The sequence below is a fragment of the Mus caroli genome, chromosome 6 (assembly GCF_900094665.2).
Source record: "Mus caroli chromosome 6, CAROLI_EIJ_v1.1, whole genome shotgun sequence".
NCBI lineage: Eukaryota > Metazoa > Chordata > Mammalia > Rodentia > Muridae > Mus > Mus caroli.
In genome coordinates, this window is record NC_034575.1 from 98,267,449 (window position 1) to 98,283,690 (window position 16,242).

At 37.7% G+C, this 16,242-nt stretch overlaps 1 protein-coding gene across 4 annotated transcripts in view; it reads right to left on the reverse strand.

Moving 5' to 3' along the window:
* The window catches only part of Cntn3 (contactin 3), a 354,817-nt gene that overhangs the window by 281,874 nt on the left and 56,701 nt on the right, over positions 1 to 16,242 (reverse strand). Inside the window, exon 1 of one of the 4 annotated variants that reach the window (XM_029478972.1) lies at positions 14,233 to 14,337. The exons of the other annotated variants lie outside the window; for them this stretch is intronic. The gene's annotated coding sequence lies outside the window, so the exon portion shown is untranslated. Of the gene's footprint in view, positions 1 to 14,232; positions 14,338 to 16,242 lie in introns of those variants that run through there. 4 annotated transcript variants of the gene reach the window in all.

Below are 16,242 nucleotides of genomic sequence, written 5' to 3' on the forward strand. Positions count from 1 at the left end.
ATGGGTGGGTAGGGAAGTGGGGGGCGCTATGGGGGACTTTTGGGATAGTATTGGAAATGTAATTGAGGAAATTATGTAATAAAAATATTAAAAAAAAAAAAAAAAGAAAGGAGAGTGATTAAGGTTTTATCATAAGCTAAGAAAGTCAGGAGTGCTGAACTTGCACTAATATTCTCTCCCAGTAGATTTCTCCTGAGTCCAATTATTTGCAGGGTTGTAGAACTATTATTTTATTTAGCAATGCATTGCTTTGAGACTTATTTTTAAGGAACACTGAAAAGATAGATTCTTACTTACCCTCCGTTTTTTTGATGTCAGTTTTAGACATGCTTTACGTTACTGGGGTGTGCATATCTGAATAAATAACATTTACTATCAGAGGTGCATTTAAAAAGCAGATAGATTTTATTACATGAAGGAAAGAACGTATGTTTTGACATTTTGGTCCCTTGTATTACTTTTCTTCCTTTGGGCTGGAGTAGAGGAAAGAAATGAAAAAAAAAAAACACACACAAAAAAAAAAACAAGCTGGTGTTTCTATTGAGACTGAGAACTAAAATCCTGGAAATTGCTGGGGGTTTGCAGTAAACCCCAAGTTGATCCTCATGACATTCTAGGCTAGTCTGTAGTCCAGATATATATAGAACACAGGTGTGGCAACTACCCACAGCCTATGCTCAGCGATTCCCTCTCCTTCATAAATGTTCTGAGCATTTATTTTGACACATTGGCAAATAGCTTATTTTTCTTCCTATAAAGAGGCTTTTGCTAATTTTTTTTTAAAGTTCCACACTCATTTCACAAGGTATATAGATTTTTTTCATCTCCTGTGGATGAACCTGAACATAAATCATGGTATATGGAGGCCTTTATGGATGTTGACAATGACAACAAAACATGTCATATGCTACCTGGGGAAAAAGTATTAGCTTAAATGTCAAGATTTGATTTGTTTCAAGTATTCAGAATTGAATACTGTTGCTAAGAAATGTTCCTTTTAAAGCATGCAAAGTCATGATATCACAGTAACCTTTGTCCTGTATTGACTATGACATGCCCTGCACTAAGCTGACTTAATCTTTCCAACAGACACATGAAGGTGGTATTATGTGTCATCTTTAAATTATCTCATTTATAAGGAAGGAAATGGAAGTTTAAGGTGATGGTCTTATCTGTTTACCATCGCCCAGGTTACCATCAGAGGTCTGTTGTTCACTCCAAACTAAGAGTTCAACTGCTTGTGTCCACTCCCTAGAGTATAATATACTTCCTTATCCATTTAGAACAGTGAGTTCAGGGGAGGGGATGCTGCATGTTCTTTCAGAGGGTAAGAAAACATACTGCTCTTGCAAAAGATTCCACTTCCAGTAACAAAGTCAGGTAGACCTGTACTATCTGACACCCGCTTCTGGTCACTGTATCCGTGGGTACCAACCACCACTCAAGTATACACATATAACATGTAATTAGAAACAAATCTACTTTGTTGGACCCATGTATTTCAATATCCAGGCACTTGCTCTCAGAGTTGCTCCCAGGAAATCTAGCGTAGCTCCATTTTGATCGGGACATAATTTCCTCATGTTTCTACATTGGAGATAATTGACAAGTTATTTGTTCCTTTATGATTCAGAGAAGTTGGACAGGATTGAAGATGAGTAGGCTAAAAGGACCATGTAGGTACCATGAAAGGCCCCTTGACACAATCTGAACTCAAAGGCATTACAACTCATTTCCACGTGTTATTTGCTCAGAGAGTGAGCTCCATTTCCTGGGAAAAGCTGACAGACTGACCTGGCAGAGAGCCTTCCAGAACCACATACATAAAATCCGGACCTGCATGACCTGTCATGCAGTGCATTCTATTATAGAAGCTTGGCTTCTGCGAGGTTACCACTCCAGGGAACAATGCTTCTAAGAACTAGGAAAGTGAATACTTAGCAAAAACAGCCCTTTTCAGGGCTGCCAGCTGTCCTTCTGTGAGGAAGTATGTACCTGAAAGACGCAAAGAATTCTGTGAGCCCACAGTTCCCATATTGATTTCTATCTGGATTGTGCACATCTTCCTAAAATTACCTTTATGGATTCTCCTTCACTTATCTTTCAATAAAAGTGTTAAAGGTACAAAATAAGATAGTGAACAGTTTCAAATTTTCAATTTACAGATATCCTTTGTACCACGTGTACTAGTTAACATTTGTAGTCTTTAACATTTGATATGAATACTGACCTGAATATAAATTGTGTATTTTTTAAACTATGGAACTTAACACATGCATTTTTACTTTTATTGTATATGTTATAGTTTTCCAGGCAGCTATAAAAATCACAATGCTCAAGTCCAAGTAGATCAAGGACCTCCACATAAAACTAGATACAGTGAATCTAATAGAAAAGACAGTAAGAAATATCCTTAAACACATTGGTACAAAAAAAAAATGAATACCAATGGCTAAGGCTCTAAGATCAACAACTGACAAATGAGAACTCATGAAACTGAATAGCTTCTTTAAGGCAAAGGACACTGTCAATAGGACAAAGCAGCAACATACAAATTAGGAAAAGATATTTGGTAACCCTACTTCCAATTGAGGGCTAGCCAATGTATACAAAGAACTCAAGAAGTCAGACTCTAAAATCCAAATAACCTAATTTTAAAAGGGGGTGCTACAGAGCTACACAGAGACTTCTCAACTGAGGAATTTCAAAGTACCAAGAAGCATCTAGAGAAATGGTCAATATTCTTAAACATCAGGGAAATATAAATGAAAACAACCCTGAGATTCTACCTCACACCAATGAGAATGGCTAAGATCAAAAACTCAGGTGTCAGCAGATTCTGGAGAGGATGTGGAGAACGAGGAACACTCCTCCATTGCTGATGGGATTGCAAACTTGTACAACCACTCTGGAAATCAATCTGGAGGTTCCTTAGAAAATTGGAAATAGTTCTACCTGAAGACCTAGCTATACCACTCCTGGGCATATAACCCAAAAATGGTCCACCATGTCACAAAGACACATGCTACACTATGTTCATAGCAGGTTTATTTATAATAGTCAAATGCTGGAAACAACCCAGATGTCCCTGACTCAAAGAGTGGATACAGAAAATGTGGTTCATTTTCCCAATGGAATACTGTTCAGCTATTAACAATGAGGACATCATGAGTTTTGCAGGCAAATGGATGGAACTAGAAAATATCATCCTTAGTGAGGTAGCCCATACACATAAGGACATACATGGTATTTCTTCACTGATGAGTTGATATTAGCCAAATATTTGAATACCCATGATACAACTCACAGACCACATGAAGCTTAACAGGAAGGAAGGCCCAAGTGTGGATGATTCAATCCCACTTAGAAAGGGGAATAAAATAACCATAGGTGGCAGATGGAAGGAGGATTGAGGGTGAGAGAAGGAAGGGAGAGGGATAAAGGGAGGCAGTATCAGGTATGGGGGAAGTCAGGAAAGAAGCCCAGAAGATAAGGAGAATGAATAGAAATATGCAGCAATGTGGATTAGGGGACAGGGGCAGGATGGGGAACCACTAAATTTCTAGAAATCAGAGACATCTGAGGTGGGAGTGAGTTAGTGGGTGGGAGAGCACACTCTTAGATGCAAAGTGGAGGGGGGATCAGCTGGAGCAACTTGTAGAGGGGAAACCTTTAAAAGGGGGACAATATTTGAAGTGCAAATAAATAAAATACTTAAGGGCCAAGAAGTGGGAGTGGGTAGGTTGTGGAGTAGGGTGGCAGGGAGGGTATAGGGGACTTTTGGGATAGCATTTGAAATGTAAATGAAGGAAATATCTAATAAAAAAATGAAATTAAAATATATTTTTCTTCAAAAAAAAAAAAAAAAGAAAGTCACCTAACACTGATCTTTAACATTTGCTGGGCATTTATTCTATGCAGCCATGTATGCATTTTCACACAAGTATAATAGGCAGAGCTCATATACAAATACAGAGAAATTACAATTTGAGAAATTGAAGAAATTATATAGGGGTTCATTACATAACACACAAACTGAAGATCCACAAAAGTCTACTTCTCTACTTCCCTACATCATAGGGTTCAAAAACCATCCAAACATCTAACTGTCCAGGGAGTAAGTGAGAATACCAAGATCCTATTTAATCTAGGAATAGAAAGGAAGGAACTACTCATTCTGACTTCTATTAATGCATGCAGTAGCAACACAGTCTGTTTTTTTTTTGTTGCTGTTGTTTTTTTTTTTTTTTTACCAAATCATCTTAAAGTCTTATTTCTAATTCTACATATAATATTAAATTAGAAATATATCATGTAAATGTGGAAAAGGAAAGTGGAGATTATCAAGTTACTGAGAAATATTAACAATTTAACAATATATGGAAAGTTATTGGCAGTAAATTGTTTATGAAAGTTAATTAATGATAATCCAATTTAAGAGGGGAGTTTTATAAACTATGTGTAGGGACTAGCTTAGGCAACAATATGCCCATTATTTCCAGACCTCAAGAAAGAGCAGTAGCATATCTCCTGGATACACATGCTAGAGATACTCTTCCTTGTGTGCACAGAGAATATGCACAAACATAACTCCACAGCATTACTAGAAAGAGCAAAGACACAGAAAAGGCCAGATTATTTAACAAAAGAATGATAAGAGATCCATGGGGCAGTTTGGTTGACAGATGACCATTGAGCAGGAAGTGAACAAAGTACCCACTTTACATATCAACACAAACTAATATGTAATATATGTTACATTGAAAAGCAGACTGCAGAAAATAAAATACAATGTGATTTTCAGGAACTTCTTAAACATGAAACATAACAAGTGTGCATAATTACACAAATGCATAATAAAGCCACAGTAAAAAATAAATAGTTTGAGTCATATTGAAACACTTGTAACACATGAGCCAAAGAGACATGAGCAAGGAGAATTTAATACTTGTTCAAAGTCATCAACAGTATTCCATTTCATAACGTATTTTAAAACTATGTGTGTGTGTAGATAGAGAGATATACATATATATAGTTTACATATATAATTATAACATATATAACATATATATCACATATATGTTATACATATATTATATATATATGATACATATGATATATATGTGATATATATATGTATATAATTTTTCCTAAACTCTATGAAGTTATAAGCTAGAACAAAGTTTACATACAATACAGGATAAAAATTGGTTTCATCTTCATAGTCGACAATAAATGACCATAAAATATCCTATGTTGCAGTCTGTTGAGGATAAAGAAGAACTTTATGAAACAAACAAGCAAACAACAACAATAATAACAACAACAAAAATCCCTGCTCATTTCTTCCCATAGAGATGACAAGTGACAAATGGTTGACAAATATTTTAAAGTATTTAAACAAATAATTTAAGAAAAGTGCAAAGTAACAACCTGCAACTCATACAAAGATAAATCAGGATTGAAAGGATGGATTGTCTTATTATTATTATTACTTTTATTTGTTTACATTCCAGCATTGCTCTCCTCCTGGTACCCCCTCTCACAGTTCGTCATCCCATTCCTCCTTATCCCGTCTCCAAAAAAATGTCTCCCACCCCGCAAGCCTCCCCACTCTCTGGGGCCTCAAGTTTGTCAAGGGTTAGGTGCATCTTCTTCCACTAGAGCCGACCTCAGTAAACCTCTGCTATATATGTGTCCGGGCCACAGACCAGCTTGTGTATGCTGCCTCATTGTTGGCTCAGTGTCTGAGAGATCTTAGGGGTCCTGGTTAGTTAACATTGCTGGTCTTCCTATGGCATTGTCCTCCTCAACTTCTTCCAGCCTTTCCTTAATTCAACCACAGGGGTCCCAACTTCAGTCTAATGGTTGGGTGTAAGCATCTGCATCTGTCTCAGCTGCATGTTGGGCCTCTCAGAGCCTGTAAGCACACCATAGCTTTCAAATGCCAAGGTTAAAATGGGGAGGTTTGGAACACTGAGGTATGTAACTACATAGGCTTGCAGGTTCTTTAAGAGAAGGAGGGGCTCTGAAACAAGCCACCATGGTCTTTCCCATCCTAAAATATAACTTTATAGGTGGCTTTATCCTTATACAAATCCCTGTGCTTCTAATTGTAACAGACTGGGTTGGACAATGGTTTTCAAAGAGCCCCTCCCTGTTTCAGGAGATAAGTCATCCCCAAGCTACCCCAACTGTGGGCCACATAAAGGGAAATGGTAAATGAAGCTTTGTAAGTTCAGACACTAGAGGTAGAGCTGTTTGGGAGCACTGTCACTAGTCTCAGTTCAGTCAAGTTGTTTTGTTTTCTCAGATGCTAAGATAAAGTTTGATTATTTCTTTGTTCTACTTTTGTCCAGAGTGAATTTTTTTCAGGAGCACAAGAACCATGACTGTTCGTTGGGTTGGATGTTGATAAGATTGGAGTCAGTGGGAATACAGATGCAAAAGGCATTTCCTCCTCCCATCTAAAACACTGCTCAGGATATTTTTTTCTAGTACTTGAAGTTTTAAAATGAATCTACATTTTAAAAAAAAAACCTATTTAATGTAGTTCTGACATGCATGGCAATTTAAGAATAATGACATAAGCCACCATTAACTACTCAGCTAAGATAGATAGGGGAATATTATATAACCTGAGGTGTAAGAAACAATGAAGCTTTTAGTCTCACATTAGGTATAGTATAGCTGTCAACAGAAATTAGTTAATGATACCTATTATCTAAATAGCACTCAAAATATGTCCCAACTTTTCCCCTTATTTATTCCATTCCACAATTACATTTTTGAAAGCCACTTTTAGTTTATGTTTTCTTTATAACATAAGGGTTATCAATTAAAGAAGTGGATTTTCAGTCTGTCTTACTTAAAGAATCAAAAGGCCTGCTGTTAAAATTTATCTAACAGCTAAAAAAAGAAAAACCACAGTATAAGAGTCTAGTGATTCCAACACAAAGCATACACGGAATGGGAAGAAGTAGGAGACATGTGTGAATACAGATGAGAACTCACAGACATTTAAAAGAGCAGTATGATAGGGAAATACAGTTAAGCCCAAGCAAATAGTTTATGCTGGGAAGGTATAACCCTATGGTAGAAATAGGTACTCAGAGATTAATTCAATAGAGATTTGGATTTTAATACTTCAGAAAAAGCTCTAATTTTAAACTCTGCCTCTGTTTTCTTACAAATGATGTATTAAACAGTATAAGATACCAGAATAAGATTTGAACTGAAGGAAGAGGAAACTACAAACTCAGGGAAAATGAATGGACATGGATAAGCAAAAATACTCTCCAGGTAAAAATGGTTTAAATTATCTTGGTAAAACTCCCACATTGGTACATTCAATGAACAAAATATTCAATATTATTTTGTAATGTTTACCTACATGTATTCACATTTTATGAACAGAGAATAACTTGCACATCTTCAATAATGCCCCTCATAAAGTCTCCTAAGTTCTTTTATCTCAAAACTATAAACATACAAACAAATGCAGAGTTAAACGTGCAACCAGACTAGGATGTACTCAACACTTTCATGAATGGGACTTCATGAAACTGAAAACTTTCTGTAAGGCAAAGGACGCTGTCAATAGGACAAAATGTCAACCTACAGATTGAGAAAAGATATTTATTAACTCTACATCCAATAGAGGGCTAAATATAAAGAACTCTAGAAATTAGACTCCAGAAAACCAAATAACCCCATTTTAAAAGGGGGCTACAGAGCTAAACAGAGAATTTTCAGCTGAGGAATCTTGAATGGCTGAAAAGCACCTTAAAAAATGTTCAACATTCCTTGCCATCAGAGAAATTCAAATCAAAACGACCCTAAGATTCTACCTTACACCAATCACAAATGGCTAAAATAAAAAACTCAGGTGACAGCAGATATTGGAGAGAATGTAGAGAAAGAGGAACACTCAATCACTGCTGGTGGGATTGCAAAATGGGACAATGACCCTGAAAATCAAACTGGAAGTTCCTCAGAAAATTAGAAATAAATGTACCTAAAGACCCAGTTATACCACTCTTTGGCATATACCCCAAAGATGCCACATCATACCAATGGGGCACATGTGCCACTATGTGAACTATGTGAACTATGTTCACAGCAAGTTTATTTATGATAGTCAGAAGCTGGAAACAATACAGATGTCCCTGATTTGAAGAATGGATACAGAAAATGTGGTTTATTTACACAATGGAATACTATTCAGCTATTAAGGAGGACATCATGAGTTTTGCAGGCAAATGGATGAAACTAGAAAATATCATCCTGAGGTAACTGGAAACCAAATGTATGTACTCACTAATAAGTTGATATTAGCCAAAAACTAGAGAATACCTAGGATACAATCCAAAGAACTCAAAAAGGTTAACAAGTAGAAGGACCCAAGTAAGGATGCTTCAATCCCACTTGGGAGGGAGAAGAAAGCAATCTTGGGAGGGAGGGACCTGAGTGGGAGAGGGGATGGGGAAAGGAAAGAAGGGGAAATGATTGGGGACAGAGACAGGAGAGAAGCCCTGAGGGCCAGCAGAATGAATGGAAATATGCAACCTCAGGGAGTGGGAGTAGGAGAATCCTCTAGAAAGTATCAAAGACCTGGGAGGTTAAATCCAGTGACCTGCCTAACTTGGAATCCATCTCAAGGGGAGGCTCCAAGGCTATTACTGATGCTATGGTGTACTTACAGACAGGAACCTAGCATGACTGTCTTCTAAGAAGCCCAACAAGCAGCTGACTGAGACGGAAGCAGAAATACCTGACCACTGGACCACTGGACTGAAGTCAGAGACCCCTGTGGTTGAATTAGGGAAAGCTAGAAGGAGCAGAAGAGGAAGGCAACCCCATAGAAAGACCAGGAGTCTCAACTATTCTGGACCCTTGAGATCTCTCAGACACTGAGACACCAACCAAGCAGTATACAGAGCTGGTCTGAAGCCCCTGACACATATATAGCAGAAAACTACCTGGTCTGGCCTCAGTGGGAGAAGACAACCCTAACCCTCCTCAAGAGACTTGAGGCCCCAGGGAGTGGGGAGGTCTGTCATGGGGGAAGGGTCATACTCTTAGAGACAGGGGAAGGGAGAGATGGGTTAAGGAACTGTAAGAGGGCAGACTTAGAGGGGAGCAACAACTGGATTGCAAAAAAAAAAAAGTAAACAAACAAGTAACACAACACTTTTCCATTGTTATCAGACCATACAAATGTCAAAGTCAGATGGAAATCTGAACACAGTGCAGAAGCCACTCTGGTAAGGAAGCAGAAGATGACCCTTTGAGAGTTTACCCTACTTGATGATCTATAAAGGTACAAAACATCAAAGAGTATAAAGAAATTGCTTTTCCCTCAAATGGTTATTAATCATATTTGACAGACAGGTTAGAGCTAAACTTTCACAGGGGAGACCATGGAGTCATTGGAGCTACATTAATCAGGAACTAGCACATGAGACTCAGAAAACAACACAACCTGATTTTTCAATATTGACCACAGACCACAAGGTAGACAATAAATTGGGGAAACTGAAATGGGAGGTCAGGCTGGCATTGAAAGGGAACTGATATTATTAGAACATCTTTCAATAAATTATGATGTGAACTTTCAACCAAATGATGTAATAGTGTATAGTCATACAGTCCAAATGGAAAGATGTTTGGGTTTGAGAATGGAACTTACAGTAACTTTATTATTTTTAGGTCACTTTGTTAACTCTTTATCTGAACACAACATGTTTTGTTCTTAAGTTTAGATTTAGATTATAGTCTTGTGAATGCTAGGAACTTAATGAGACATACACATCTATCCATATTTGGGTCATTTTACCCAATAACTTTCATTTGCAAGTATTTAGCAAAGTTTCTGAGACCTTAAATATTGAATAGAATCTTCAATCTAATATATAAACAGAATGATTGTATCTAAGAAGAAATGGCTCAAACCATCAGAAGAGTTCTTTTGAGTGTTACTTCAAAGAGCAGAGAGACCCACACTCTACTCTTGAAGAATATTCTATCCTATTTAATGAGAGCATTAGAATGGAATTCAGACATCTACATGTTTTGTAGGTATTCCAGGTAAGTCCTGGAGCAGTAAGGCTGAGAACTACCAGAAACATATTCACAATTATGAGGTATAGAACAAGAAAATTTTAAAAACCACAAATTTGAGGGCTTACTGTGTAAACCTGAAAATTTGAGTTTGCATTCTTTTCATTTTATTTTATTTTGTCTTCAAACATTTATCGAAGGTTTCATGTTCCACATGAAATGGAATAAACACATCCTACTATTTCTCTCCAACCAGATATGACCTGGTTTGCTTACTGTTGCTGGGGGCCTGGGCTGGGAACATCCTCTTTGAGACAGTGGAGGAGGAATGGGATGAGAAAGTGTCAGAGGGTGAACCTGGAGGGGCATAACGACTGAAGTTTGCATTCGTAGCACTCACAAAAACACAGTTTCATATTACAAGCCTGTAACCTTAGCACTGGGTATGAAAGTGTAAAATCAAATGAATGACAGGAGCTTGCTAGAAAAACACAGTGAGTTTCAGGTTCAAAAAAGGCTCTGTCTCAAAACAATAAGAAGGCAGAGAAGCAGATCAGGGAAACATCCTAGTGTCAGTCTCTAGCCTCCTTGTGCACCCTCTTGAGTGAAGCACACACACATGGACACAAATACATATAGCACATACAGACAGAGATATACCCCCCCCCGCCCCTCTTTCTCTCAAAATGTTACAGTTGATGGCTACTGGGATTTTTCCTGGTAGGAATAATACTTCAAAACCTGAGGAGTTAACGAATAGCAATTAAGTAACGTTAATTCTAAACTAAAATTAGAATATCTATTACTGCTTTAAAAGTTTTAAATAGAAAAGAACAGATGTGAAGTAAAAGGAGGTAATATCAGTTATAGAAGTTTCAGTGAGGAGAGCCATGAGAGGATAGTGCAGAGATGTGAAAGGAGAAGGATAATTTACATTAAGGATGTCTGAAAGGGATATATGTAAACCTTCTAGTGTATATGCTTCCTAAATGTATGCTTATAGGTGTAGTCATACAAACACATAAATTAGAGCTATCCTTCCAGAGGATAATCTTCCTCCCAGAAGCCATAGGACACTAAATAAAAAACTCAGAGTAGGTATGGAACAACTCCCCTTCAGCTTTTGGCCAGGGGTATGCTGGAGAAGACATCCAATATGAGCTATTGTTGTTGCTCATTATTGCTCACTGGAAGTTGATAAGACCCTATCGCTGAAGATATACACAGTTCAGTCATACAACATAGAGAAATAAAGTTGGTCCTGACCAGGAAGCTTCCTCTCTGGTGGTTATATTTCATGGAACCCGAGGGTGCTATGTAGTCTTCCAGAGTAGAATCCAGTGGTAAACACTGTAAGCTACAATAATGACCAGAATGATAACATGTGTCCAGTTATACAGTAGTGGCAGTGGCATGGATATTATTGAAGTAACCAAGAGTTTTTTTTTAGTTTTATTTAAGTTCAGTTCCATAGGATGAAAATCATTCCTGGTATGATAAATGAGACCAAGAACCAGTGGGTGTAGAAATCCTACTCCCCAAGGGGTGAATTTACAAATGTTACTTTGCTAAGTAGGCATAGTGTGATACTACTTTCTAGATTCTATACCCATATATTACTGAAGCTCTCAGTAAGTTTTGGGGGATAACAGTTAATACAGAAACTCACAACTGGACAAAGTATAGATGATGACTAGAGAATAGTCAATCATAAATAGAAAAGTGTTATCATCTCCCCCTGGGCCAAGGCTCAGAGACCATCATGGAGTAAGGAAGAGGCTGAATCATTGTAAAAGCGAGGCGTCCAGGAAGACTAGAACAAAGAATCATCTTTTGGACATGACGAGATCACCAATCACCACACTCATGAACTTACAGAAGCGATACATTCCTAGACAAGGCCAAACCAACATCCAAAAAAGATCAAAGCAGCCAATAGTCCAACCTGGAAGATGGAGACCCTGACAACTACACACCACTATGAACACTGTTGACCACTGAAGCTACTGGGGAGGGAGAGTCAAACTTGTTTGTTTGCTTCCATTTATTTATTTATTTATTTATTTATTTGTTTGTTTGTTTGTTCGTTCGTTCGTTCGTTCGTTCGTTCGTTTTACATCCAGATTGCAGTCCCAGTACCTTCTCTCCTTCCAATTCAACTCTCACAAATCCTTCCCCCATTATGCCCTCTTTTTTTCCTCAGAGGAAGGAGATCTCCCTTCGGTAACACCCTGCCTTGGGACATCAAGCCACAAGAAGACTAAACAAATCTCCCAGAGACACAAACAAAGTCAGAGACTCTCCTTGATCCAACTGTTAGGGAATCACTTGAAGGCCAAGCTGGACAACTGCTCCAACTCTATAGTGGGCCTATGTCCAGCCCCTAAATGCACTTTAGTTCGTGGTTTAGTCTCTGCCAGTCTCCGTGGGTCTAGGTTAGTTGACTTTGTAAGTCTTGTAGTGTCCTTGACCTATGGAACTTGCTCAATCCTATCCCCTACTCTTGCACAAGACTCCCTGAGCTCCTCCTGATGTTTGGCTGTAGGTCTCTGCATCTGTTTCTATCAGTTGGTGCATCTACACAATGGGATACTATTCAGCTATTAAAAAACAATTGCAGGAAAATGGATAGAACTAGAAAATATCATGCTGAGTAAAGTAACCCAGACCCAGAAAGACATGCATATTATGTAGTACTCATAAGTTAGTATTAGCTAAAATGTACAGAATGACCATGCTATAATCCACAGACCCAAAGAAACATGACCCAAAGGAGCATATGTGAATCTCAGAACGTGAAATAGAATAGACATCATAGGTGGATAGAGGGAGGAAACTTTGTGGGAGAGTGGGTGAGGGGGGATGAGGATAACTATCAAGTAGTGCAGGGGAGGGCTGGGAATAAGAATGGAAATCAGAGGGGTCCACCTCTGGAACTACATGGAGACCTGATAACAGGTAAGCCTCCTAGAATCTATGTTAGTAACTCTAGCACAGACTTATGCAGACTGAAGTGGCCACCTCCTGTAGCCAGGCGAGACTTCCAATAGAAGGAGGGGAACATCAACACACCCACAAAACCTTAGACCCAAAATTTGTCCTGCCTCTAAGATTTATAAAGATAAAGATGGAGCAAAGACTAAGGGAACAACCAACCAATGACTGGTCCAACTTGAGACTCATAACATGGAAGAGATCCAACCCCTGACACTATTAATGATGCTCTGCTATGCTTACAGATAGGAGCCTATCATAATTGTCTCCTGAGAGGTTTCATCGAGCAGTAGATGGAAACAATCTAGACATCTACAGCTAAAGGTCAGTTTTTTTTGTTTGTTGATTGTTTGGTTGGGGGGGGTCTTTTTCTTTGGCCCTTGGTGGATTAACCTTGCCCCAGTGGATGCCCCCACCCACATAAGAATATGGGCAACATAAACTGGATTTGGTGGGTGATAAAACAAAATAAGAGAATGTGAAGTTGGGAGGAGGCAGGAGAGCCAAAGACAGATATATGAGGAGCTTTTAAAGAAATATTATCAAAATATATTGAATGTGTACATAATACTCTGAAGGAATAGAATCATTATATTTAAAACAAATATCTATACAAGAATACAAAAAGTAAAGTATCTTAATATGTCTGAATTCCGACAAGACAATGAGATTCTGCAGCATTATCAAAACAATTTTCTGCAAATTTATTCTGTATGGCTATCTAAAAACTCACTCCTTTTTTCAGTGTGTGTATGCATGTGTGTATGTATGTGTGTATGTTTATGTGCATATATGTATGTCTGCATTGTGTGTGTGTGTGTGCATGTGTTCGTGTTGTTCTGTATGAAAGAGATGTGGAGGGAAGGAGGAAGGGAAGGAGAGAGAGAAAAGAAAACCTATTGCATGTGTTGACAATGTAGGGCAATTTTTCAGAGTCAGTTGTCTCCACTCTGTGGTCCAGGCAGTCATGTGCTCAGGTGTTCGGGCATGTACGGCAGGTACATTTTCTTAACTCACTGAACCATCTTGCTCCCCTATCAGACTTTTAAGACTCTAAAAACTATTCCTTTCCAATCTTCTCACTGTGGTTAATATTTTAATAACTCTAAGTACAGTCGGTGTCATTTTCACAAGATTCAAATTCCATTACCACATGTGGGATTTGTAAAATCTTACCTATGTATTCACAGGCACCACTGTAGTCATCGACCACATTCACAGCTCAAGTAGACCGACTGACTGTAGTTGTAAACCCACCAATGTCAAGGGAGAGGTCATTTATTTACGCAATTTCTGATCTCTTCTGAAAAACGTACAGAAGACTTCATCTTTAAATTTGAAACGCATCATAAAAATACAAAGATACTCAGGGATACAAGGGAAATTGACTTTTGCTGTCATTAGTTATAGTTGTTATATGGTTTACGACAAACACGTACACGAACATCCCTACACACACTGGTAAATTAAAAGCCAAGCGGGAAAGGCAACCTGCTATTTAGGAGCTTTCACTGCCTGCTCCATGTTTTAAAAGGCAGTTGGAGTAGAGATCCAATTTCTTCTTCAATCATTCAAATTTAATCATGTCTTACTAACATTTCAAATAGTTACTTTCAGTGTTTTTCTGACACTTGAGGCAATCAGTCCACAAATTCTCACATTTACAACATCTGGCAAAATTTCAAAATTGACGATGCTTAATTTTATTTGCTGAAAATGCTTATTTTGTTAGTTCTTCAAACAGATTTTGCTCATTTGTTTGTTTGCCTTTATTCTCAACTCCACGGAGCTCTCCTCCATCACAAGTCTCCATGACATTTTTACCTATGGAGTCCATGAACAAAAAAAAAAAAAAAAAAATCAAGCTGGACTAGTAGACTCCCATAAATGTTCTTACCTCAATAATTAATTTTAAAATATGCATGTACCTGAGCATATTACTATGTATATGAACAAAAGGCTTGCTAATGATTTATAAAATATGCAAATTTCTTCTGTCAGCTATTCTTGGCATGGGAAGGCTCTCCAATTCAGGAGGATGGGTCCACTCCCATTTTATTTCCATGCAATGGAAGGCATCACAGGCAGGTGTATCACAATGAGCTGCACTCTAATAATGTGACAGATATCATTGAAATATATACATGTGAGCACATGCATACACAGCACACACTGATGTCTTCATTTATATGGGATTGGCTTCTAACTGAAATTTTATGAAATAGCCAATTTTACATACCTCCAAATTGCTTAAAAATAGTAAGACTTCAAATTTCAATCTAGAAAGTAAATAGCATGACAAAATTACTTTCCCTATAGCTGTCATGAATAGAAGCAACTTTGGACACGTTTATAGATCAGTGATACCTTTGTTTCACTAACACCAACTATGAACATTTTCAAAACAATATTAATTGCTTGTGTTTCATCACTTCTACCACATTTCTCTTTGATCTATTGGGTTGATAGCATTTTGTATCTTAAACGCTTCTAACACTGTTCACTTCTCCACTATAGGCACTGACTCTCATCTACTCTGCAAATTTTATTCAATATTCATTGATAATATGTATGGTGAAAGTTTTTTTACTCTAAAGCTTAAGATTTATTTAGAAAACATTTTTATATTTTCTTAATGTCAATTGTAAGAATGTGCTACTTCAGAAGTAGGATTGTGGTTTAGTAGGTAAGAGCACTTATTGATCTTCTAGAGGACCCAAGTTCAATTCCCAGCACCCACCAAGGATGATTTACAACCACATAACAACAGCCCCAAGGGATCTGCTTGCCTTTTCTGCACTGTAGTGCATGTTCAGGGTATGACCACTGTGAGTAGCACACATACACAGAAAAATGAATAAATTTCTTTGAAAAACAATACCCGATTTAGCACTAAATTAAATATGTCATCTGCCAATGGCCCTCCTAACATTTTGTTTTGGTCATTTAAATCCTATAGCACAGAATTTATGTTTGTGTATGTACTCCAAATGGATAGCCATTTATACCATTTCTACCAATAACACCTATTAAATGAACACTTTATCTGCCACTGAATTGAAATATCATCATTGAAATTATTTGCATACCTCAAACTTTATTTCTGAACATAACAACAAAGTTTACCACTACAATCATCTATTCTTAGGTCAAACATAAAGGTTCCTAAGATACTTTGGGAAATAA